The sequence below is a fragment of the Nerophis lumbriciformis genome, linkage group LG24 (genome assembly GCF_033978685.3).
Source record: "Nerophis lumbriciformis linkage group LG24, RoL_Nlum_v2.1, whole genome shotgun sequence".
In the NCBI taxonomy this organism is placed as follows: domain Eukaryota; kingdom Metazoa; phylum Chordata; class Actinopteri; order Syngnathiformes; family Syngnathidae; genus Nerophis; species Nerophis lumbriciformis.
This window is the reverse complement of record NC_084571.2, coordinates 22432501-22458117: the sequence shown is the minus strand read 5'-3', so window position 1 is coordinate 22458117 and position 25617 is coordinate 22432501. Positions and strand designations below refer to the sequence as shown.

The window sequence follows — 25617 nt, the reverse complement described above, 5'->3', positions numbered from 1 at the left end:
GCACAGACTGAGATACGCAGTTTTGCTACAGTAACACTTGCGTATACATTGGTTTAAAATAAAGGAAAAACACGCACTGTCCAAAAAACTTAATAAAACAAAAATAAAGATGTGCACGGCCAAAAGAGTACTTGAAGAAAAAGCAAGGCCAGCAACACACGTGCATGTCCTTCTAAAGATTTTAAGCGCAGGCGCTACCAAACACAGACTGGTTTCGAAAATGTCTTTGTCAGTGTGCAATTTTCAACAGGAAGTGATGCACTTAAATAGTCACAGCTGTGGTTAATCAATAGACATAACAATAAATCAAGAACAACTTCAAAAATGAAAGTGCACAAATAATAGACAAAATAGAAAATTGTACAAAATAAATCAATGACTCAGTACAGTATCATTGGAAAATAAATGAAGCAATAATATTTTTTTATTGCTTTATACATTTTTATTTTTTTATTGCTTTATTTTTTTATTATTTTTTTAAATTTTATTTATATAAATTGTACAAAATAAATCAAATACCCAGTACAGTATCACAGGAGAATAAATAAAGCAATAGAAAAAATAAAATAAAAATAAAGCAGTAAAAAAATAAAAAATGTTTTTAATAAAACATAAAAACATGTTTTAGACTCAGTACAATATCATAGGAAAATAAATAAAGCAATAAAAAAAAAAAAGAAGAAGAAAATAAAGCTATAAAAAATAAATAAATATCCATCCATCCATTTTCGACCGCTTGTCCCTTTCGGAGTCGCGGTGCTGGAGCCTATCTCAGTTGCATTCGGGCGGAAGGCGGAGTACACCCTGGCAATCTGGCGCCCTAGGCAAGATTTTAGGTGGCGCCCCCCCACATCGGCAGTGAAGTGTATATACTCACAAGAACCCGAATAGCTTTGTCTTTGACCTTTTTTTTTACTTACAACTATACCTAATATATAAAGGGGTGGAAAAGTGACGATTTCCTGCAGGGCAAACATTAGCTAACCAGAAGGCAATAACAATGTAAACAAAAAACACCTGCTTAAAAGATCTAATACAAACATTTATATGCACGTACAACACTTAGAACTTTTAGCATATCAGTATGTGGAATTAAATTATGGAATGGATTAAGTAAAGAAGTTAAAAATTGTACTGATATGATCCAGTTTAAGAGGTTGTTCAAAATAATAGTGCTTACAGAGTACAAAGAAGAAGAATTATGAGAAATACTTTCAACCTTATTGAAAATAAGATATTCTTCATCTCAGTATGTTAATAATGACTGAATTAATTAATTAATTACATATTACAAAACTGTTGTATACTAATTCATAGATGTTATTTTATTATACAAAAAGGTCAGTAAATGATTCTATATATTTGTAAACGCTTTGAAGTGGGAAAGGGGTAGGATTAAATAAGCTTTGCTTCTTCCTACTCCTTTTCGGGCATGATGTAAAATGAAATGATATGAAATTGTGTGATGTATTATGATGTAAGTGTGTTCATGTTCGAAATAAACTAAAGAAAGAAAGAAATGTCCCTGAGGAATGTAAGGTGGGAGTACTGTAATTACCTAACGTTACATTATTATTTTCCATAACAATTTAGCCCCCTCCACAATATTAACCCGACGTTAAAACAGAACTAGCTATTTATTGATTAGCAATTGCCGAATCATGTAACATTAGCTTAATGCTAAAAAGCCAGGTTACTATCACATTCTGTACAGACAAATAATTTCATGTAGGCTAACGTTACCTACCTGCTACCTCTGTCTTTTCTCGTTTCTCCTCCTCTTCTTTTCTCTTTTTTCTTCCCTGGGCACCTGACAGTTTTGGCATCTTGTGTTGATTTTTTGATGTGGTGACGTCCAAAAAGAGTCATGATACGGGAAGGGAGGGGGCGCACCGTGCGGGGGGAAGAGGGGGGGCGTAATGTTGTAACAAATAATATTTCTATTAAATAGGCTTTACTTTGCATTTTAATTAACGTGGGATTATTTTTTGTATTTAGAAATAATAGCACCAACTTTTTTTTTTTTTTTTTTTTTTTTTTTTCTCCAACATTTGTGGCACTGGCGTGGCGCCCCCTGATGGACGGCGCCCTTAGCATTTGCCTATACGGCCTATGCCACGGGCCGGCCCTGCACCCTGGACAAGTCGCCACCTCATCTCAGGGCCAACACAGATAGACAGACAACATTCACACTCACATTCACACACTAGGGACCATTTAGTGTTGCCAATCAACCTATCCCCAGGTGCGTGTCTTTGGAGCAATACAAAATAAATAAATAAAGCAATAAAAAAATGTAAAAAAAAATGTATAAAGCAATAAAAACATTTTTAAACTCAGTACAGTTTCATAGGAAAATAAATAAAGCAATAAAAAATGAATACAATAAAATAAAATAAAAAATAAAGCAATAAAAAAATGTGTAAAGCAATAAAAAATTGTTTTTGCTTTATTTATTTTCCTGTGATACTGTGCTGAGTCTTTGATTTATTTTGTACAATTTATATAAATAAAGCAATAAAAAAAAAAAAAAAAAAAAATATAAAAATAAAATAAAAATAAATAAATAAAACAATTTATAAAGCAATAAAAAAGGGTATTGCCTTATTTATTTTCCTATGATACTGTATGAGTCTTTAATTTATTTTGTACAATTTTATAACTTGTCTATTATTTGTGCACTTTCATTGTTGAAGTTGTTCTTGGTTTATTATGTCAATTGATTGACCACAGCTGTGACTATTTAGGTGCATCATTAGACATTAGTTTAACAATCCACACTACCTCTTCTCCCACGCTCATAAACACACTCACATGCCCAGTTTAGATATTTGAATGTCTTTATTCCAGCAGAAACCGAGATGAACGACATAACCTTCTTGCTGAATACAGACATTATAACAGTATAAAAGCATGTGTTTAAAGTAAAAGTACACAGTGTTTACGAGATGTGTTGGACACAGTCAATGAGGAGTGAGACAGTAGGACGGTTCTATCAATAGCTTGTCAGGACCAGCACACGTCTCTAAGTTTGCTAAATAAAGATACACCAGCGAGGTGTGTTTGTGTCTGCAACAGAGAGTCTCTTTGACAGCTTCAGGCATGTTTCTTGGTGCACTTCATCCCCGCCCACCATGTGCGTCTTCGTCCGCCACTACGCTTTTCAAAATAGTTCTTGCCGAGTCAACACCTTATTAGCACAATGCACACGTTCCCCCTCCTGGTGCTCAGCTGATAAACTTTTTCCACATTCTCTATCTGCACTCATGCTGCAGATAAAGCCTTCAGGAGGTCGTATGCATGCTGCACACGGTGTGTGTGTGTGTGTGTGTGTGTGTGTGTGTGTGTGTGTGTGTGTGTGTGTGTGTGTGTGTGTGTGTGTGTGTGTGTGTGTGTGTGCGTGCGCGTGCGCGTGTGCGTGCGTGCGTGTGTGTGTGTGTGTGTGTAAATAAGATAGCATGGGAGAGGGGAAGAGGGTGGAATGTATTGATATTCGCATCTTAAGGGTTTGTTTACACAACAACGACCCAGTCAAATTAGGAGTTTCGCGTTTGGGCGATCACAGCTGGGATCACTTATTTGCATATTTTTATCACTCTATTGTGCATATTTTGGTGATGTGTCCACAAGTCACAGAAAATCTGCACCTTACTGATTATTTGGCCTTGATCGTAGGGCTGAGCGGTTTAGCTGAAACCTGTATTGCAATATTAGTGTTTTATATCGGTCGATATTGATAATTATTTACATATTTTATTATGACTTATAGAAAAAAGATAAGAACCAGGGTAAAATATGTTTAATTTAAACATTTTTATTTCGGCGTGGCAAAGTTGGTAGAGTGGCCGTGCCAGCAATCGGAGGGTTGCTGGTTACTGGGGTTCAATCCCCACCTTCTACCATCCTTGTCACGTCCGTTGTGTCCTTGGGCAAGACACTTCACCCCTTGCTCCTGATGGCTGCTGGTTAGCGCCTTGCATGGCAGCTCCCGCCATCAGTGTGTGAATGTGTGTGTGAATGGGTAAATGTGGAAATACTGTCAAAGCGCTTTGAGTACCTTGAAGGTAGAAAAGTGCTATACAAGTATAACCCATTTAAATGTAACCTTCCCCTGTTAAATGTAACCTTCCCCTGATGATAATCCCCTCAGCTATCAAGACGGAAAGGAAAGGAAATGTCAACACAAGCATGGAAATTATCAAATCACATTAAACACTTACTGTAACAATAATCTCCTAAAATGAAGGTGCAAAATAAGGAATAAGTAAGAAATTATTCATAAAGTGTAAGAAAATAGTGCGAAAATGTAAACATAGAGAAGAACTATTTTCTGCAGGTTTAGTGCCAGGAAGTTACGGCTGTGCTCTAAAGGGTGAGCACGGCTAAGGTGGTGTGGTATTAGCGGTAAAGGTGACCTTTCCTGTTTTTTTTCCATTTTGACTCTCTCTTCTCACTCCATGCAAAGAATCCACCGCCAGACAACAAGATGGCGCAACCAAACTTGACAGTTGATACTGTTACCTGATTGGCTGTTAGCGTGTCACTCCCACTAATCAGCAATCACTTCCTGCGTTGCTCGGTTACCAAAGAGCGAGTGCCTTTGTCCATGCAACCAACCTTGCTTCGCAACTTCCGCTTTCTTCCAACGAATAAGAAAACTGATGTTTTACTGATATCAATTGAGTGTTTATCGCAATATGTACTGATATCATATTATCGCCCAGCCCTACTTGATCAACCTTTTATGCACGGATGTTCCGCATTAATTTGCATGTCTCGTGTCCCAGTGTTAGTTGATTTTGATAAAAAAGTGATTGCGTGATCGCCATTGTCCATTAATGATCTTCTCTGGCTTACGCTGTGTTTATTTTTAGCCCCCTGGCTGACAAGCTAGCAGCTAATGACGTGTCTCCATACACAGTGTATGGAAGAAATCTTAAGTATCATTATTATGTATTATTATCACTGGAGGACAAGGCTAAATATGTTAGACACAGAGGGAAAGACATGCTAATAGCTATGCTAGCTTGAAACAACACCAAGAAATACGTGCTTTTTCAAATTTAAGAAGTGTAGATGGAAACGTGTTACAGCACAAAGTAAGCATTTATTAACAAGTAGATTAGCAAGAGATAGTTATTTTTTATCGTCACAAAATCTTTTTTCCTTTTTTTAAAATTCATATTATGTTCATAAAGTCAGGAAATGCGTCCCTGGACACATGAGGACTTTGAATATGACCAATGTATGATCCTGTAACTACTTGGTATCGGATCGATACCTACATTTGTGGTATCATCCAAAACTAATATAAAGTATCAAACAACAGAAGAATAAGTGATTATTACATTTTAACAGACGTGTAGATAGAACATGTTGAAACAGAAAATAAGCACATATTAACAGTAAATGAACAGGTGGATTGATAATACATTTTTACAGTTTGTCCCTCATAATGTTGACAAAATAATAAATGACACAATATGTTACTGCATATGTCAGCAGACTAATTAGGAACCTTTGTTTGTTTACTTACTACTAAAAGACAAGTTGTCTAGTATGTCCACTATTTTATTTAAGGACTAAATTACAATAATAAACATATGTTTAATGTACCCTAAGATTTTTTGTTAAAATAAAGCCAATAATGACATTTTTTGTGTATCGAAAAGTATCAAAATATATTTTGGTACCGGTACCAAAATAGTAATATCGGGACAACCCTAGAACAGAGTGAAGCCTCTTGTCAGACGTCCACAATCTTTGTACACAGATTACACAGACATGGCCTGAGAAGTACTCCTAAGTACTGAAATTAGGAGGAGAAAAGATCATTCCACAGCCACACATTCCTTATGTGGGAATATTTCATCTTCAAACATGAGCCTGTCAGCACGGAAGAACCAGCAAGTATCTTGTGTTGCCGTTGGCAACGAAATAGACAACAAAACAAACCAACCGACCCAGTTTTTACAATTGGGGGGAAAAAACTGCACTTTAAGATGTTCAGAATTTCAACTATTTTGGGGTTATTGACCTTCTAATCATATAATGTTAAAAAATACAGTCATGAAAACTATGTTTTTTACATTTGAAAGGGTGACTTGCGCTGTTGGATCAATCAAAGTTCATTAGTCCAGCTATGAATCACGAGAGCTTCAAAGGGCCTCCCCTGATCTGAAACCGCAAGGAAAAACTCCAAAAGCTAGCGATGGGGAAAAAAAAGAAACCTTAGGAAGGGGCCGCAGATGTGGGCAATAGAGGCCGAGTGGGTACATCCATCCATTTTCTACCGCTTGTCCCTGAATGAATACATCCATGATGATGCGAGAGTCCAGTCCATCAGGAAGCTAGCAGTGGGGGGTCGCGGGTTTTCTTCCATGTAGAAAAGTGAGCAACATCACCAACTGGTGCACAGAGAAGTGGTCCATCCATGTGACCACTTGGAACAGCTAGCGCTTGTTTGATCAGCCGTTTTACTGGCGTGTTACAGACACTGTTTGGAAACAATTAAGGTATGTCAGGAAACACTTATAAAATATTTTGCACCGTTCTATATCTGCGTAAAAAAAAAGTCTTCTAAAATGTGTTGGGTATGGCCTAATATACTGGTGTGCTCTATATCCCGGGAAGTACGGTATATTATTTTAATATATTATGATTACATTAATGCTTAATTTGGCCACAGCTAATGTAAACTTTTCAACTACCGTATTTTCCGCACTATAAGGCGCACCTAAAAACCACAAACTTTCTCAAAAGCTGACAGTGCGCCTTATAACCCGGTGCGCTTTATATATGGATAAATATTAAGATTCATTTTCATAAAGTTTAGGTCTCGCAACTACGGTAAACAGCCGCCATCTTTTTTCCCCGTAGAAGAAGCGCGCGGTGCATGCTGGGATATGTGACGTTTCATTTCCATTTGTGTGTTTATGTAAAGACCCCAAAATGGCTCCTATTAAGTGTGTTGTCTGTCTAATTATAAATAATGCAGACGAGGCGTGTTAACTGAGTTCTCAACGTTTTCTCACAGCGTGCTCATAACCACATTCGAACTCCCAGCATACAACAACGCTTCTCAGGGCTACCGCGCATGCTCGTAACTATCGTTGCATGCTGGGTAGTGTAGTTGTTATATTTGCTAGCTCATAACAGCACATTGAGAGACACGCTTACGCGCTTAATTCAATACTCGCCGTCATTCCGGGTGGATTGACAAAAGACCTCCAGCCGCTAGATATTGGTGTCAACAGGGCATTCGAAGCTAGACTGCTAACTGCGTGGGAACAATGGAAGACAGAAGGCGAACACACCTTCACTAAGACGAGGAGGCAGCGCCAGACGACGCCAACATCTGCCAGTGGATCGTAAATTTGCCCAACTTTTCACTTCGGACACCGAAGACGAAGGATTTACGAATGAAGAATAACTTCAGAAAGTGAGCGCTATGTTTATTTTGTGTGTTGTGACATTAACGTTCGAGCAACATTATGTTGCTATTGCTCTGCACTATTTTGAATTTTACTATGTTTGTGATTGCACATTTGCGTACATTTTGGGAGTGAACAGAGTTGTTAGAACGCTGGTTTTTAATATATTATTAAAGTTTGACTGACCTATCTGACTGTTTTTTTGACATTCCCTTTAGCGCAGCGTAGGCGCGGCTTATAGTCCGGGGCGGCTTATTGGTGGACAAAGTTATGAAATATGTAATTCATTGAAGGTGCGGCTAATAATCCGGTGCGCCTTATAGTGCGGAAACATTGTCAAAAGCTTACAATTTTGTCCATACAGACAATTGTAAGCTTTTTACTATATACTAAGGTTGTTTGGTATACCGGTACTAGTATAGTATCGCGGTATTAATGAATCAAAAACGGAACTATACTCTGTTTGAAAAGTACCGGTTCCCGGGCATGACGGCACGTCATCACGTCGTGACATTGCTGGTTTTACGAGCAGAGGAGCATGTTCGGCAGCGCACACACACAGAGTACTTACAAGCAGACGCAGTGTGTAGACAGAAAAGGGAGAACGGACGCATTTAGATAAAGGTGAAGTTATAACACTGAAACGCCCTCAGGAAGAGATGCTTTAAGAAATGGCTAGCTAGTTAGCGGCTAACATCCATCCGCCGTCGGCAGTGTTTTAGCTACTTCTAAATCACTATTCATGGCCTCCATGGCGACAAATAAAGTATGTTTCTTACATGTATCATTATCACTAGAGGACAAGGAATAGCTAAACATGCTTCACTACACACCCTAGGAGGATACAATAGCTCAAAGGATAACAGCAAGCTGGCACCCTTGAATGTAAACAAATGCCATGGGTGAATATACACCTAAAATCTAGTGTAATGATACCAAGTACAATAGTGTATCTACTCGATACTACTATGATTACATTGATATTTTTTATCGTCATAAAATCTTTGTTCCTTTTTTAAAAATTCATATTATGTTTATAAACTCCGTAAATACATCCCTGGACACATGAGGACTTTGAATAACTACTTGGTATCGGAACGATACCTAAATTTGTGGTATCATCCAAAACTAATGTAAAGTATCAAACAACAGAAGAATGAGTGATTATTACATTTTAACAGAAGTGTAGATGGAACATGTTGAAACAGAAAATAAGCAGATATTAACAGTAAATGCACAAGTAGATTAATAATCCATTTTTACAGTTTGTCCCTCATATTGTTGACAAAATAATAGCATGATAAATGACACAATATGTTACTGCATACGTCAGCAGACTAATTAGGAGCCTTTGTTTGTTTACTTACTACTAAAAGACAAGTTGTCTAGTATGTCCACTATTTTATTTAAGGACCAAATTGCAATAAGAAACATATGTTTAATGTACCCTAAGATTTTTTGTTGAAATAAAGCCATTAGTGACATTTTTTGTATTTTTTTCTTTCTTTCTTTAGTTTATTTCGAACATAAACACACTTACAGCATAATACATCACACAATTTCATATAATTTCACTTTACATCATGTCCGAAAAGGAGTAGGAAGAAGCAAAGCTTATTTAATCCTACCCCTTTCCCACTTCAGAGCGTTTACAAATATATTCATTCATTTACTGACTTTTTTTTTATAGTAAAATGACATCCGTGAATGAGTAATACAACAGTTTTGTAATATATAATTAAGTCAGTCATTATTAACATACTGAGATGAAGAATATCTTATTTTCAATAAGGTTGAAAGTATTTCTCATAATTCTTCTTCTTTGTACTTTGTAAGCACTATTAATTTGAACAACCTCTCATATCAGTACAATGTTTAACTTCTTTACTTAATCCATTCCATAATTTAATTCCACATACTGATATGCTAAAGGTTCTAAGTGTTGTACGTGCATACAAATGTTTTAAAATCGATTTTCCTCTAAGGTTATATTTCTCCTCTTTAGTTGAGAAGAATTGTTGTACATTCTTTGGTAGCAGGTTATAGTTTGCTTTGTACATAATTTTAGCTGTTTGCAATTTTACCAAATCATCGAACTTTAATATTTTTGACTCAATAATAAAGTCTTTGTATGTTCTCTATATCCAACATTATGTATCGGTCTAACTCAGATCTGGGCAAAGTACGGCCTGCGGGCCACATGCGGCCCATTAAGGTTTTCAATCTGGCCCACCGGACGTTCTACATAATTTTTTTAGACCTTTAACATCAAAATTGTTTTTAAATTACTGTAAGTCTTGAACTATAGAAAATATTTCAATGATTGAAATCTGCGCTTTTGAGTGTTATAGGAGTTATTACGGTAATCTATGTCACAGCAGCTCAGACGAGGAAAAAAGCAGAGTGTGCGGGGTTTGTTTTCAGAGCAGCCAGCCCGAAACGCATGTGTCAGGAACAGATGCGGAAGCAAATTTATACAGCAAATTTCTGCATAAAAGTGATAATATATCATACTGTAGGCGTTTACTACCCTTTGCATTCATATTTTGCGGGGACGGCGTGGCGAAGTTGGGAGAGTGGCCGTGCCAGCAATCTGAGGGTTACTGGTTCAATCTACCATCCTCGTCACGTCCGTTGTGTACTTGAGCAAGACACTTCACCCTTGCTCTTGATGGGTCCTGGTTAGCGCCTTGCATGGCAGCTCCCGCCATCAGTGTGTGAATGTGTGTGTGAATGGGTGAATGTGGAAATAGTGTCAAAGCGCTTTGAGTTCCTTAAAAAGGTAGAAAAGCGCTATACAAGTACAACCCATTTACCATTTGCTGTTTGTTACATTTTTGTTGTGTTTTGCTTGATTGTAAAAGATGTCTATTGATGAGCTGGTCTGAGAAGTAAAAGAGGAGCAATGTTCATATGTTGTTAATATTCAGTGTTTGATTCTTCATAGTTAATATTTTAAATACCACATTTTGGGTGTCCCATTCAGTAAAAAACTGTAAAATTCCATTCTGGTTTTTTTGAGGTGGTCTGTCATAACGTTTTTAGAATTCTATCGAACATTGTGACTTTGTTATTAGTGTTCCAGAAAAAAAAGGACCCAAATAGACATACTACTGGACAGCTAAATGTGTATATATCATTTATACACACATACGCATTGCCCCCCCACATTTTTTCTCTCAATGTGGCCCCCGAGTCATTTGCCCAGCTCTGGTCTAACTGATCTACGGTTAACGAATGTAGTTATTTCCCCATATTTCTGCACAATAACTCAGATAGGGTAACACTGGTGGGCACTAGAGATTAGAAAAGTAGATTAGTATTTAGAAAAGTATCGAAATACATTTTGGTACCGGTACCAAAATATTGGTATCGGGACAACAGTAATGCATTAATTAGCATTAGATGTATTGATGCCTGCAGAAACCCTTTGACAGCGGTAGTTTTTAGGCTGCGTGTGTAACTTGACCCGTGTTATCATGTAAACACGCGCGTGGAGATAAAGACCAAACCACCCCCCCCAACCACGCTACTTCAAGATGTCACTGGTGGACATTTAAACACGAACTCACATTGTTTGAGTCTTACTTCTGCACAACTGGCAGGTGGGCGGTGCCTGGTGAGGCCACGCCTTCCTCGGTCCCTTCAGCCTATCAGGAGCCTGACCCCCTTTTCTCCAGCCAATCAGCGAGCGCCATCACAACCCCCCCCCCCTCCCTGTCTCGTCCTCTCAGTGCTGAGTGAGCAAAGCTTTGCTAACAGCTGAGAGGACGCAAACAGCAGAAGAGAGCAGGGAGGGACGCAGTCAAGGGAGAGGAGGGGAAGAACAAGCATGTGAGGGAGCTTTTGTGCAGGACATGATATGTAGGGCCGCCAGGGGGAGAAAGGAAGAAGGAAAGCGAGGGAAGGGAGGGCTGAGAGTTGTTGATGTCTTCCTGAGCTGCATGTGTGTGTGACTCAGGGCGGACGCAGGCAGAGGAAAGACTGCCAGCACGGGAGGGGACAAGGCGACCTGACCCCGGCGGACGCCTCGGCCAGGCCGGACCAAACCGAGGGAGAAGTTTCGGTGTCGAGGGTGAGTGTCACACGTCCTCACTCTCCATGCTGAATGTCAAACATGACAACGACATTGTCCACACCGCCTTCTCAGCAACTATGTCGCCCCCCCCCCCCACACACACACACACACACAAGCTTGCCTTTTGTATCTGTGTGTGTGTTCAGTGAATCACCATCTCACGCTCACAAGTTTCAATCAACTTTTGCTTCCTGTTTCTGTGTTTGACTCATAAACACACACACATTCTTGTACTTCATACCTTCTTGAGACCGCCAAAAAATGCCTCCCTCTTTAGGACCACCCTTTCTAGATATATAAAGATCTGCATTTACAATATTAATAATATATACATACTATGCCATATATAAAAAAGGTAAGCTTTTACCGTATTTTTTGGACCATAGGGCGTACCGGATTAAAAGGCGCACTGCCGATGAGCGGGTCTGTTCAGGTCCATTTTCATACAAAAGGCGCACCGGACTATAAGGCCCATTAAAGGAGTCATATTATGATTTTTTTCTAAATGTAAAACACTATCTTGTGGACAACGTTCCCTCTAAGGTGCGCACCTGCGCAATTGCGCACTGCTCACGCGTCCTCTGCGCACAGCAAATCTATGCCGCGCAAAAAATCAAATCCCACTTTATACAGAATAAACAAATCGTTTGTTTTGTATGATTTTGCAATGCAACTGTGAGTAACAGGTGACGAAAGGCGGCCACAACAGATAAAACAATGTTTGTCAACACTTCAATTATTGTAACGTCTGTGGAAACACTTAAAGGAGGACAGGAATTGCATCGGTCTTTTTATTTAGCGAAAGTGTTTGTCGGCCATAACCACACCAAAACAATGTGTAAGATACTTTTATCTAGCAAAACTGGTCGTTGTCTACCGTACAAACCAAGCCAAAAGCAACTCTTTGTCATCTGTTATATCAACAGCAGCCGCTTGCTCTCTCTCTCACCTGCACCAACACATACACTATGGCAATTAGCCACTGGTGCGTTAAGGCCACACAAAAAGTTGGACAACTCCAACACTACACGTAAAGTGTAAATTTCAGGTCGTTTTACTATGACTCCTCAATCAGTGTGCTTATTCTACTGTCATTTGTTAAGAATGTTATTTTTTGGATTAATCATGAAATGATGTTACAGGACTACATAATTGCTAATGAAAATATTTATTTTACGGACAGAAAGTAAATTACACACCTTATCTCATGCAACATGTGAATGTTTTAAGGGGAACTAAATGTGATCTCTGAAAGGGGTACACAATCTTTCCAAAGCAGGACCCCCACCCAGGCATAAAATACTATAGTGCATAGCTGATTTAAAAAAAAAACAATATCTAACTGGGCCAAATCACATCTATTAGAAAATAATCTCTTGAAATTGACTAGTCACTCGGTTATAATAATAAGACATTTAAATTGTTATGTCAGGTTTGAGACAAATGTGCTGCTGGTATGACCACAGTGTGCACGTCTGTATTCCACTGAATGCTCAGGGTGTTTGTGCGTTTGCTCACACACATGAAAAATTAGAGGGAACATTGCTTGTGGACTACATTAAAGTTAAAGTATCAATGACTGTCACACACACACACACACTCACACACTAGGTGTGGCGAAATTATTCTCTGCATTTGACCCATCACCCTTGATCACCCCCTGGGAGGTGAGGGGAGCAGTGAGCAGCAGCGGTGGCCGCGCCCGTGAATAATTGTTGGTGATTTAACCCCCAATTCCAACCCTTGATGCTGAGTGCCAAGCAGGGAGGTAATGGGTCCAATTTTTATAGTCTTTGGTATGACTCGGCCGGGGTTTGAACTCACAACCTACCGATCTCAGGACGGACACTCTACATGTAATGGTGGTTCTTTGGTCACAATGTTGCTTAGATGATGTTTTACAGATCATCTTCAAGCCGCTTTCTGACAGTCTCTCCAGGCTGCGCTGTTTTGTGGGCGGTCTTATTTACGTGGCTCACCTTCGACAGCGTCTTCTCCCCGTCATCTTTGTTGTAGCGGTGTAGCGTGCAAGGACAGGAGTGGAAGAAGTGTCAAAAGATGTAGCTAACTGTTTTAATGACATTCAGACGGAGCAGCATCTCCTCATCCGTGGCTCACTAGTGCAATAACAACGCCGGAAATGTGTGCCATAAAAAAAAAACGTCCAACCGTAACTCTCTAATAACTAAAGTTCCGTGGGTGAATAATGTAAACTCACTACAGTTTTTAGAGCTTTGATAGCTAGTCTACTGACAGATATAAGTAACAACTTTACCCTACTTTATATTAGAAATAGCAACAGTGTAGGATGGATGCCACATAAGAAGGTAGAGAAAAAGAAGAAGCTTATTGACTACAGTTGCGGACGCGCTCACATTTTCAGGACTTATGCTAACCCAAATACAGATCAGCAGGTACCAGAAGGTAGAAAAGTTGGTTTTGCATAATATTGCGAAACAAACAGCCAGATAATGTCTGCTAATAGGTGCCATTTTGCGGTCCTTATACACGCAACATAATAATACTCGTATGTTTAATGCACCAACAATCCATCAAGCGGTACAGCTTTATAGCTTACCGAAGTCGTACTAAAAACATTTTGACAGATTTTTGATTGCCGTGTGTAATGTTCTGTATTCTCAATGGAACATTTAAAGTTTTGGTGTTGTTTACTTGAGTCATATTGCAGTATACACGTATCTCTTATGTGTGACTGCCATCTACTGGTCACACTTATCATTACACTATGTACCAAATAAAATTGCTTCGATGTCAGTAAGCCAACCAGAATTATGCTGTATATTAGGCGCACTATATTAGGTGATAAGGCGCACTTTCGATTTTTGAAAAAATGAAAGGATTTTAAGTGCGCCTTATAGTCTGAAAAATACAGTAGTTTTTGGGGTATTTTTTTAAATTTTTTGTTTCTAATTGGCTTTTAATCTTCATTATTTACTTCAAGTTATTGAAGTATGTCTCTGTATACATTTGTTTTATTTTTTATAAATGTTGGCCAAAGGGGGCGCATTTCAATTTCTTGCACACACTTATTACATATGTTGGCCAGAGGGGGAGCACGTCAATTTCTTAACACACACTTGTTATTTCATATGTTGACCAGAGGGGGAGCACTTTTCAAAGCGACACAAAGTCAATTTGAAAAATCCCTCCTTTTTGGGACCACCCTCATTTTGATAGATTTCACCACCAGGGGTGCAAATGAGACAGTCTCTATTAGATGCAATGGTTTTCCGCATTGGGACCATGATTTATGTACTAACTTGTTCACACCTCCTCATATGGAAGGTACTTTTTCTTCTTGGTGTCTCAAGAAGGGTAGAAATACAAAAACACACACACACAGACTGTCATTCCATCCCCCTAGTCCACGAGGCGACATCAGATTTCCACACTCCTTCGGCTGCAATCTAATCAGCAGGTTGACGGCTGAGCGGGGGAAACTGGGCTGGTGTGTTAAAAGTGCTGCACATGTGTGTTTGTGTGTTGACGAGGTAAAAAGAGGTCTGGCACAAACCCGATGAGACAATCGAGAGGAATTCAAAAGGCTATTATCTTGAGTAAATGAGGTCAATGAAGGATACTTTTACATGGCACCATCATAAAGCCAACTTTTTGTACGCCGCAAGCTTTTTATACAGAACCCTCCAAACCAGGATGTTGCCTGTTATTGTGGCTGCTTTCACACAGAACCATGCCGCCATCGTATAATTAGGGCCCAGGTAAACAGAGGTGGGTAGTAACACGCTACTTCCTTTTGTCCGGGCTATAGAGCGCACCGGTATATATATATAAGCCACACCCACTAAATTTTAGAAGAACAAAATATTATTCCATAAGTTAATCGCAGATGTGAAATTAGTTTTTTACACAGAAAGATTTTGTAAATGTTTTTTAACATAATTGTTTCAGCGGCAGGAAAACGGCATATCAAACAAAACAGAAGTCATCGTTATGGACCCGCTAGCTGCTAAACCGACTCAACAACTCCACAGTGACGTTTTGGTGAATTCACGAAACTGAAACAATACAAAAAGAACGCCTTTTTAAGTTAGTACTTACAAAGACTATTGTAAACAAGTTGGCATAGTAGCTAATGCTAACGACTCAAGCTTGTTTATATTAGGAGCATGTACAAATATGCATGAAATGTGTGACTGGTTAGCAGGTTGTTTTTTTTTTAGTTATATTGTTAAACATACACACATTGCTTGGAGCGATGAGGAAACCATAGGAGTAGAAACGCGATTGACGACCATTTGACGGAACGGCACTTCAATGCGTGAAACAGAAGGAAATATTGTAGATTTGAGCGGACTCGTCCTAAAGATGGCGCCATAGCAAAAACAATAACACACCTTTTCAGTCTCTATTACTACTTTGTTAGTTTGTTGTATACAAAACATTATTGCCGTTAGCGAAGAAAAATCCATAGACTAGCCGCACTTTTGTATAAACCGTAGGGTTCAAAGCTTTGGAAAAAAGTATCGGCTTATAGTTCGTAAAATACAGTACTTAAAAGGGACCTTTTATGCAAAAGCAACTTTTCTTACCAATTAGTACCTTTTCAAATTATCTTGTAACCAGACAATATTTTCGGTATATTAGATGGAATATACCGAAAATGTTGTCTGATTATAAAAAAAAATGTGCAAAGTATATGAATAAGAAGACATTATGAACCTTTTTGAGCAACCAACTGGTACCTGTTTATGTATTTGGGATCTGCATAGGTCCTGACATTTTGAAACAAACAATGGAGGCATGGCGGAGATATTTATAAAATACCCTTGCCTTACTACATACTTCCTCCAAGCAAGCCGTTTTTCAGTAACTAGTGATGTATTTGTCACTAGTAACGTCAGAGGATATCACCATTTATGGTAGAGGTTTATCGGAGAGCTTTGCGCTAGTCCGCCATTGTAGTCAATAAGCTTCTTTTTCGCTATCCTCTGGGACAGACTGGCTCGTACATGGTCATGCACCCTCCGCTGTTACCATTTCTAATACACCGTAGCGTAGGGTTGTACGGTATACCGGTATTAGTGTAGTACCACTTAAACAAGGTGAAAAACTTATTCGGGTGTTACCATTTAATGGTCAATTGTACGGAATATGTACTTCACTGTGCAACCTACTAATACAAATCTCAAACAATCAATCAAAATGTAACTATTTGGTATCGGATCGATACCTAAATGTGTGGTATCATCCAAAACTAATGTGAAGTATCAAACAACAGAAGAATAAATGATTATTACATTTTAACAGAAGTGTAGATAGAACATGTTAAAACAGAAAATAAGCAGATATTAACAGTAAAAAAACAAGTAGTTTAATAATCAATTTTTACAGTTTGTCCCTCATAATGTTGACAAAATAATAGAATGATAAATGACACAATATGTTACTGCATACGTCAGCAGACTAATTAGGAGTCTTTGTTTGTTTACTTACTACTAAAAGACAAGTTGTCTAGTATGTACACTATTTTATTTAAGGACTTAACTGCAATAATAAACATATGTTTAATGTACCCTAAGATTTTTTGTTAAAATAAAGCCAATAATGCAATTTTTTGTAGTTCCCTTTATTTAGGAAAGTACCAAAAAGTACCGAAAAGTACTGAAATAATTTTAGTACCGGTACCAAAATATTGGTATCATTACAACACTACCGTAGCGTGTAGTTTGAACTTATATCTGTCTGTAGCCTCGCTATGGAAGCGCTAAAAACGACAACATTGATGACAGTAGAAGACAGTAGAAATGGAGACTCATAAATAAGACCGCCCACAAAACAGCGACAAAGCGGCTTGAAAACGGTCTTTAAAACATACTCTATGCAAAGTTTTGAACGAAAACCAATATTACAAGTTATGTAGACCACGAGGAAAAACAAATCTTAATATGACCCTTTTGAATAGAACTTATTATGCCAAAACAACTTTTTTTGTGTGTGTATTTGGGATCTGCATAAGTCCCGAAAATGAGAAATTAAACCACGGAGGCTTGGCGGAGACATTTATAAAACAATCTTGCCTTCTTTCAAACTTGCTCCAAAAGAGCTGTTTAGAATTTGAGACTCAGGTCCTGTATTTTAGAGTGGGCGGGGCTAGCTCGATTGGGGTCCAATGATGGCTTTGGTCTGAAGCCTGGGACTTTGGAAGGCTTTGAAAACATGGCAGCTAGGGGGGATGTACGTGTCCTTTTTGGGGAGTTTGTGGTAGACATGTTGGACCTTGGGGAGTATGTAGAATAGGTTCTGCAACTAACGATTATTTTGATAGTCGATTAGTCAGCGATTATCAGCAGGTACCAGAAGGTAAAAAAAGTTCCTTTTGCATAATATTGCGAAACAGAACGCCAGATAATGTCTTACCTTATACACACACCAAAATAATACTCCTATGTTAAAGCACAGTACAATCCATCAAGCGGTACGGCTTCATAGCTTACCAAAGTCGTACTAAAATATTTTGATAGATTTTTGAGCGCCGTGTGTAATGTTCTATATTTTCAATGGAACATATAAAATGTTGGTGTTGTTTACTTGAGTCGTATTGCCATCATATTGCAGTTTACACATATCTCTTATGTTTGACTGCCATCTACTGGTCACACTTATCATTTCTCCATCTACCAAATACAATAGCTTCGAGGTCAGTAAGCAAAACCAAAATTATTCCGTACATTAAGCACTGTCGAGTTTTGAGGGGAAAAAATGATTTTAAGTGCGCCTTATAGTCCGGAAAATACGGTACACAATTATGAAGGACTAATCTCTCCACAAGGCATAAACAACAATGGTGCAATAATGCATTAATAAAGTACAAATGCAAACATTTACCCCCCCTCATAAAAAAGTAGTTAAAGTACAAACCCTGTTTCCATATGAGTTGGGAAATAGTGTTATATGTAAATGTAAATGGAATACAATGATTTGCAAATCATTTTCAACCCATATTCAGTTGAATATGCTACAAAGACAAGATATTTGATGTTTAAACTGATAACAATTTTTTTTTTTTTTCAAATAATCATTAACTTTAGAATTTGATGCCAGCAACACGTGACAAAGAAGTTGGGAAAGGTGGCAATAAATACTGATAAAGTTGAGGAATGCTTATCAAACACTTATTTGGAACTTCCCACAGGTGTGCAGGCTAATTGGGAACAGGTGGGTGCCATGATTGGGTATAAAAACAGCTTCCCAAAAAATGCTCAGTCTTTTACAAGAAAGGATGGGGCGAGGTACACCCCTTTGGCCACAACTGCGTGAGCAAATAGTCAAACAGTTTAAGAACAACGTTTCTCAAAGTGCAAATGCAAGAAATTTAGGGATTTCAACATCTACGGTCCATAATATCATCAAAAGGTTCAGGGAATCTGGAGAAATCACTCCACGTATGCGGCATGGCCGGAAACCAACATTGAATGACCGTGACCTTCGATCCCTCAGACGGCACTGTATCAAAAACCGACATCAATCTCTAAAGGATATCACCACATGGGCTCAGGAACACTTCAGAAAACCACTGTCACTAAATACAGTTTGTCGCTACATCTGTAAGTGCAAGTTAAAGCTCTACTATGCAAAGCGAAAGCCATTTATCAACAACATCCAGAAACGCCGCCGGCTTCTCTGGGCCCGAGATCATCTAAGATGGACTCATGCAAAGTGGAAAAGTGTTCTGTGGTCTGACAAGTCTACATTTCAAATTGTTTTTGGAAATACTCGATATTGTGTCATCCGGACCAAAGAGGAAGCGAACCATCCAGACTGTTATTCACGCAAAGTTCAAAAGCCAGCATCTGTGATGGTATGGGGGTGCATTAGTGCCCAAGGCATGGGTAACTTACACATCTGTGAAGGCACCATTAATGCTGAAAGGTACATACAGGTTTTGGAGCAACATATGCTGCCATCTAAGCGTTGTCTTTTTCATGGACGCCCCTGCTTATTTCAGCAAGACGATGCCAAGCCACATTCAGCACGTGTTACAACAGCGTGTTTTCGTAAAAAAAGAGTGCGGGTACTTTCCTGGCTCGCCTGCAGTCCAGACCTGTCTCCCATCAAAAATGTGTGGCGCATTATGAAGCGTAAAATACGACAGCGGAGACTGTTGAACAACTGAAGCTCTACATAAAACAAGAATGGGAAAGAATTCCACTTTCAAAGCTTCAACAATTAGTTTCCTCAGTTCCCAATCGTTTATTGAGTGTTGTTAAAAGAAAAGGTGATGCGACACAGTGGTGAACATGCCCTTTCCCAACTACTTTGGCACATGTTGCAGCCATGAAATTCTAAGTTAATTATTATTTGCAAAAAAAAAATAAAGTTTATGAGTTTGAACATCAAATATCTTGTCTTTGTAGTGCATTCAATTGAATATGGGTTGAAAAGGATTTGCAAATCCTTGTATTCCATTTATATTTACATCTAACGCAATTTCCCAACTCATATGGAAACGGGGTTTGTAGGATCATTTATTCAAGTTCCGCCTTTAAGACCAAGATATTGACCAGTACTTTTTCAAGTAACCAATTAGTTAATACATGTGATCGGTTTCGACCGATCTCACTCATGGATCAACAACCCTAGTCGTGTGGCCTCTGCCAAGTCTCAGAAGTCATTGCGAGTTCAAAATAGGGTCCGGAATCAAGTGGGACCTAGCATGTAGCCTTTGGGTGCACCAGTGATCCCTGACACTGGCGACAGCTATAAATACCCACGGTCGACAGTGTGCGATTCTTCTTACCCGTACCCTCTGGAACCTTTTCCTTAGGGGACCCCACCTGCTTTTTTAGCGGGGTTCATTTCTGGCGCTAGGTTTTCCTTTGAAAACCGGATCTGTTTGACGTCGACAGCCCCAATTAGCTGCTGCTCGCTATGAGCGTCACCAGGTTTACGTCATGACACCGAGTGTTCTAACCTCTGAAAGGTAGACGCTGTGGGACTGTTGGGACGTGTGAGTAATTGGAGGTGACCAAGGCTTCACGCCTCACATCATCTCTAAGGTAATCCACCGTGTGTGTGGTGCTACCTGCTACACGCTGTCAGCATCTGTTTGCCTTTGAGGATACACACCCAACACCTTTTTCACTGCCATGTATGTCCTTACCCATCATCCTTCCTTTTAATAGTATTTGTTTTTTATGTCGTTAGTTTACAGTAGGCACTACGGTTGTATGGTATACTGGTAGTAGTATATTATCGCAGTACTAATGAATCATAAACGGTACTATACTCTGTTTGAAAAGTACCGGTTCCCCTTTTTTTTTTTTAACGGGCATGACGGCGAGTCGTCACGTCATGACATTGCTGGTTTTACGAGCAGAGGAGCACAACACTGAAACACCCTCATGAAGAGGTGCTTTAAGACATGGCGAGCTAGCTAGCGGCGAACGTCCATCCGCAGTTGGCAGCGTTTTAGCTTCTTCTAAATCACTAATACTGGCCTCCATGGCGACAAATAAAGTACATTTCTTACAAGTACCATGATCACTGCAGAATGAGGAATAGCTAAACATGCTTCACTACACACCCTATACAATAGCTCACCGCTAACAGCAAGCTGGCACCCCTGAATGTAAACAAATGCCATGGGTGGATCTACATCTGACATCCACTGTAATGATATCAAGTACAAGAGCGTACCTAGTCGATACTACTATAATTACATTGATATTTTTTATCGTCACAAAATCTTTATTCCTTTTTAAAAAAATTCATATTATGTTTATAAACTCAGTAAATACGTCCCTGGACACAGGATCACTTTAAAAACAAAACCTCCATAATCCAAAGTCATTCAAGATGGCGGCACACACAAAAAGAAGCTCCATCTCCAGCAAAAATAAAAAAAAATAAAAAATCTATATTCTCATTTTCAGCTTGATATCCTGTAAGAAAAAAAAAACTACTAAAATATTGAAATCAATTACAGTTATTTTTGCTGTAGTGTTATTCAAGTATAAGTAACAGTACAGGTTAAAAACCTACGTAGTAAAAGAGTAACTGATTTTATAATGTATGAATTGAGTAGTAGTAAAAGTTACTAGTTACTCTTTAAGGTTTTTTTTTGTAGACTGCATTTTATTAATGCAACACAAATAAGTAAATCAAGGTTATCTTCCCATCAGGGGTTTTCTTGTCCATCATTTACTAACATTTCTCTGTGCTTTTTTAACTAATATGTTTGTCTACCGTGCAACAGTGAAATCCAAGATGTACGGCACAAGACTGTATAGAAAACATGCTCCAGTCAAGAAATGAAAGTACAACTACACAAAAGCACCAAGTAGTTTTATATATCTTCTGGGGGAGCACCTTCAGCACCCCCAGTCCACAACAACCCCCCCACCCCTTTCTTCTTCCTTTTTGTGACTAAGTACAAAGGAAGCGTTATCCTTGGGCTCCTTGTTGCCACGGCAACATTTTCACTGTGACGTCCCCCCCGGTACATTCCCCAACTTCTGGTCCAAGTGGGTCAGGCACGCCTCACTAGGCTTCATCCCACTTTCACGTTTCTTCTTGTTTTTCTCCTCTAAATGTCAACATACTAAATCTTACTGTTGTTTTTAAGGCACAATGTGGCTTTGTGGCTATTTTCCTTCGTAAACTTGGGAGAAAATGTTGTTTTGAATGTGATGGGAGACTCTCAATGTTCCTTTCATTACCTGTGTGAAGTTGCAAATATGAAAATAACACAGCCATTACGTTTGTGCTGTAAAAATGTTTATTTGGGCAGCTACGGTTTTTCAATTATTCTCAAACATAGTTTATGACTAGTGATGTCATCCAGCCCCCAAACCTATCAAAAATGTCCTTAAACTTGTCCCATTCCTTTGTGCTACATTTTTCCCCTCTAGCTATAGTTTTATGTATGTTATTAACGTTTTAGAGTTTTTGTTATTGTGTAATTAACGTGTTTTTATTCATAACTAGCCCCCTTATCTTGGCAAACTCTCCCCAAACATGTTACAATCGTTTGTGCTGCAAAATGTCTTTCTCTAACTATAGTTTTTACTTATGTTAACGTTTTATAGTTTTTGTGTTATTAACGTGTAATTAACGTGTTATTATTCATAACAGTCCCCCCACCTGTAAAAAAAAACCTCCACAAACTTGTCGCGTTCATTTGTGCTATGTTTGTGCTGCAACATTTTTTCTCTAACTGTACTTTTTTTTATTTATGTTATTAACCTTTTATAGTCTCCTTGTTACTAACGTGTAATTAATATGTTATTATTCATAATAGCTTCCGACCTTGTCAAAATCTCCCCAAACTTGTCCCAGTCCTTTGTGCTACGTTTGTGCTGCAAAATTGTTTTGTCCAACTATTATAATTCATAACCAGCCCCTTAACATTCGTGCTGGTTTGTGCTGCAACATTTTCACTCAGTTTTATTTTTTTTAATGTATGTTAACGTTTTATAGTTTTTAATGTTACTATCGCGTAATTCATTAATTAAAGCCCCCCCCCCAACTTTGTCAAAATCTCCCCCAACTTCGTCCCAGTTGTTTGTGCTACGTTTGTGCTGTAAAATGTTTTGTCTAACATTATCATTTTTTTTGTTATTAACATTTATGATTGATAACCAGCCTCCCAACATTGTCAAAGTCTCCCAAAAACTATTAATTTGTGCTACGTTTGTGCTGCCAACAGTTTTTTGTGTAACTATTACAGTTTTAGGTCATGAGCATATTATACTTTGTATGTTATTAATGTGCTGTTATTCATCACCAGGTTCAAAACATACATTCACAAATAGTTACACCACAGGTGTAAAATCCAAGGCCCGGGGGCCAGATCTGGCCCACCACATCATTTTATTTGGCCCTCGAAAGCCTGGAAATTATAGTATTTTATATTTTCTTACTAAATGTATTAGTTTTTTTCCATTTTGACAGAAAAAATACATGTACTCAATGCAATGCGATCGCATATTTTTATATGATCATACATTCAAACAATGTTTTTGTTCAACTGGAAATAAACACTTTTTATCTGCTTGACTTATGATTTCAAAGCAAGTTATTCATCAAATTGTCAAATTTTAAAAATAGATTTTACAGCGACTGTATGACATTTACTGTGGTTTTACAGCATTTTACTGTACATGAAAAAACAGTACCACTGTTTTTTCACCATAAAATGTTGGCAACTGAGCATTGACTGTAAACATTTTATATTTACAGTAAATAAAATGATATCAATTAAGCTGCCAGTTTTGTACCGTGAAAAATGCTGGTACTGTTTTTTTTATTTACATTAACATGCTGAAAAAAACACTGTAGATTCTACGGTAAAATTTTTGCGACTGACCTGACTGTTTTTTACTGTAAAATCTAACTGCGATACGGCCCTCAATTAAAACCAGTTTGACACCCCTGAGTTAGACAAAACATTTGTGCAGCACAATTGGACAGGTTTTGGGATATTTTGACAAGATGTGTGGGGTGGGCTGGTTACGAATGATAAAACGTTAATATTATAAAACCTGTAATTAGACAAAAAAATTGCAGGCCAAACGTTTAGTGAGATTTTGCCATGTTGGGGGCACTGGTCATCTAGTCAGAAAATATATTTTACTGCAAAATAAGTGAAAAACCCTAAAGGCACAAATTAATGTCCATGTTATTTTAGCAACACAAAGACCCTAATGTTTGCTTTTATTACAAGTTGTATAGATCAGTGGTTCTCAAATGGGGGTACGAGTACCCCTGGGGGTACTTGAAGGTATGCCAAGGGGTACGTGAGATTTTTTTTAAATATTCGAAAAATAGCAACAATTCAAAAATCCTTTATAAATATATTTATTGAATAATACTTCAACAAAATATGAATGTAAGTTCATAAACTGAACATCAAATCAAGTAGGCTATTCCATTCATTACCATAAACCCAGAGTTTCCCCCATGCCATGATGGTTTGACCCTCACTAAAATGTCTGTCAAAAAGAACTGTGCAAAGAAATGCAATAATGCAATATTCAGTGTTGACAGCTAGATTTTTTGTGGACACGTGTGTTGGTATCTGTGTATGTGCGTACGTATGTGATAATGGGGGACATGGGTCATCGGGGTATTGTTTTTAATTTTTTAAAGCACTTTGCATTGCGTTTCTTGTATGTATGCAAAGCGCTTTATGAATAAAGTTTGATTGGTTTGATTTTAATATTTGCAACGACAGGGGGGGCCAACTTCACACAGGTGTGGATGACACAGCACACTCCTCCATGCTGACTTGGTGTTTGTTCCGTCTCTGCAGGGATTGTGGGTGTGATGACCCTGTCATGATGACGCCGTTATTCTGCAAGCCCCGCCCAGGCGACGAGGGCGGGTGTTTGTCGCTGGCAGCCAATCACAGATGGAGTCCCACTAGAGTCACCTGTGGTCCCTCTACAGAAGAACCTTTTACCAGGAGCCTGCCACAGCACTGACCAGGCACACTGGTAAGTCGCTCGGCATGTTTGACGATAAAAGACGTTAAAAATCAAATGAACAATACATTAATATACGTTATTTTCAAAACAGTTAATGACAAATGTGATGCCTATCACGTGTTGCTTTTGTAGCCCCTTTTTTGTGGACACCATTTCCAGATGTTGTGTGTCCACGAGGGCCCGATTAGACAAGTACAGGCACTAAGGTGAGGCGCAAAGTTCTGATTTACTCTGAGACATTTCAGTTGTATGGAACAAATCAAATGTATCACTTCTAGTCCATCATGTATGCAGAGGAACATGTCTTAAGCTTGCTGGCCCTCTACTCAACGCCATAGTTTACTGTCATCAAAACCCACGCATGCTTGGCGGCTATAGATAAATGTTATGGTCATACTGAAAAGAGATCTGTTTGTCTAATCTTGAACGGGTTTGTGCTGAAAACATAGTTTCGTTGTAATTGTGCAATGACAATAAAGTTCTATCCTATCCTATCCACCAATTATTGGCCAGGCCAATCATCCTTGCCAATATTTGGTTTCTTGACGTATATCGGTCTCGGACCTTTTTTATCGGTATCAGCCTTTTTAAATATGTGTTTATTTTTTTCAAAACCCCAACAGAACTACACCAGCAG

General features: G+C 38.5%; 1 protein-coding gene across 2 annotated transcripts in view; it reads left to right on the top strand.

The window, feature by feature from the left end:
* atosb (atos homolog b) overlaps window positions 1-25617 on the top strand; it is a 76074-nt gene that overhangs the window by 33168 nt on the left and 17289 nt on the right. Inside the window, exons 3-5 of one of the 2 annotated variants that reach the window (XM_061981816.1) lie at window positions 11395-11508; window positions 24806-24989; window positions 25113-25186. The gene's annotated coding sequence lies outside the window, so the exon portion shown is untranslated. The remainder of the gene's footprint in view (window positions 1-11394; window positions 11509-24805; window positions 24990-25112; window positions 25187-25617) is intronic. The other variant, XM_061981815.1, reaches the window with a different exon arrangement.